This window comes from Pundamilia nyererei, unplaced genomic scaffold, assembly GCF_000239375.1.
Source record: "Pundamilia nyererei isolate P.nyererei 1_Seehausen unplaced genomic scaffold, PunNye1.0 scaffold00387, whole genome shotgun sequence".
Taxonomy (NCBI): Eukaryota; Metazoa; Chordata; class Actinopteri; order Cichliformes; family Cichlidae; genus Pundamilia; species Pundamilia nyererei.
Window position 1 is genome coordinate 59,535 of NW_005187788.1, and position 2,332 is coordinate 61,866.

The window sequence follows — 2,332 nt, forward strand, 5'->3', positions numbered from 1 at the left end:
GCCTTACTTATGTAACGCGTTACTGGACTACATTTAGTTGTGTAGTTGCGTTACAAAAGTTCTTCAGGCGGATAGAAAGAAAAAACGTTTTGTCCTTCTGCACATCAGAGCAAAGCAGAAGCAAATTTTAATTTCTTTGTAATATTTTGAGTGTTAAGGAATAACAGAGACGGCTTCGACCTCAGCCATCGCTTAATTTCCGGAACTGGATTTAAACAAAGACACCGGCACAGCACTCAAAACACTGCTGCCCCCTGGTGGTCAAAACCGTGTGCACCAACTGTTACTTCATAATGTTCCTCCCCCTTTAACTGAAACTACTCTGTAGTTTAATTAGTAAATAAAATACCCATATAAAAACGTAACCTTATATATATAAATATAAAACAAACCCCACAAAATGTACTCAAATTTCACTCACTACTAATTAACCAGCCGTCCGACAGACTTCACTATAACAGTAAAATCCTGGCAGTGCCCCTTCCTGTTATTATCAGTCTCTCATATGCTCCAGAGGCCTCCTGCTTCTTTTCTTTCCTTTTTTCCTTGAAAGTTTGCACCGCTCACCACTCTCAGGGGTGCAGCAGGCCTGTGTCTGTGTTCTTGACAAGTAATGCGGGACTTTGCCTCATGCTCAATGTCAGTCTCCATATGTGGCCACCACAGGTAACTTCTGGCCAGGCCCTTCACGCGGCTCATTCCCGACTGTGATGTAGCTGTTCCTGCATGGGGCAAGAACACCGTTCTGGTATCACCACCTTCATCTCATGAAACAAACGTATCAAAGCCTTATGATCCATGATAATCATAAACGTCCTGCCATACAAGTACTGATGGAGATACTGTACACCAAATATTACAGCTAATCCTTCTTTATCCGGCTCTGAGTAGTTCTTTTCTCCTACACTCAGTGTACGTGATACAGACACAGTGGGTTTCTCCTCACCATCTGGCATGCAGGGAGGACTCCAGTGCAGAAAGACACAATTTGTGTCCCAACGGCCGTTCCTTATGGGAATAATTTATACTGGGACCTGGAGTGGAAGAGAATTTGACCTTTCCATCGAAATTCCTGTTAACCAACAAAGTAAAGAAAATGTCTTTTGAAATCATTCATCGTTTATACCCCACCAGAACTTTTCTTGTATAAAAAAGACGCTGATGTTAACGGTTCATTTTGTTACTGTCTCACTGCACTAATCTTTTGTGGACAGATTTTTGTACTTTTGTTGTTTCTTTTATCTATTTGGACTTCTCTCTCTGTTGTGGGAAATGTTTTTTGATTAATCTGCAAATAGGGCAAACAAATTTTATTTGATTAATTGACTCATTTTACTGGCTAAAATTCACAGACTTCCATAATGTAAAAGCAATTAAAACTCTAAACCTATGCTCCTGTGATATCGTGTGATTCAACCCTGAGCCTGTGTCTAACTGTTAACAAATGTAACTCCCTGACAGTGTCTTTGGCTTATTTAACTGTTTGCTAAAAAGTTTTGGTTTTTTTGTTAAACTTTATTTATCACATTTTAGACATACAGTTAGGTAGAACAGGAATCACATAAAAGATGACATTGTGGTGTTACAATGAGGAACAATGAGAGTGAAGGGACAGTGAGACTACAGTGAGTACAAAAATAAAATCAATTAAGGGGAACATAAATAAACAAAAGTTTGCGAGAGCCAAAATCAAGTTTCAAACAGTTCCAGATGTTAACTTGAGAGCCTCGGTGTTCTTTGATGAGGAGATTGTCCTTATATATTGTGCGAGTTCTATTTTTATTACAAGAAGTTCAGGCTTTCTGCCGAGGACTTTGCTTTTGTGCATGTGAAGTTTTGCCAAAACTAACAAACATATTTATAAAGAAGAAAGCATCACTGTCCTTGTGTTTAAAATGATAACAGCCAAAGATAAAGTCCTTGTAGTATAACTGAAAATTAGGGAGAACAGTAATAAACTTGTGGAGGTCCTTCCAGAATTTACATGTAAATTTACGTGACCAAAACAAATGAGTAACTGTTTCACGTTGCTCTTGACAGGAGGTACAATTTACATTTATTTCAGCCATAAATTTGGACAAATATTGTTTGGTAGGGTAAAACTTATGAATCAATTTAAATGAAATCTCTTTAACTTCGTTCATTAAAAGAAACCTTTGTGATAAAGTCCAAACTTTATCACAAAGGTTTGACAGCTCACATCCGGGGGAGTGACCTGTCGTGGAGCACTGTGGGAGCATCTGTGTAACATGGACAGACCAGGTGGGATGGCATCGAACACTATTGAGAATTCTTTAGGCGTTATCGGTACATCTCCTGAGGAACTCAGAGT

At 38.8% G+C, this 2,332-nt stretch overlaps 1 protein-coding gene across 1 annotated transcript in view; it reads right to left on the bottom strand.

Annotated features, from left to right (window-relative positions):
* Positions 1-2,332, bottom strand: part of LOC102195586 (phosphatidylinositide phosphatase SAC1-A-like) — a 31,923-nt gene that overhangs the window by 20,232 nt on the left and 9,359 nt on the right. The window lies entirely within an intron of this gene.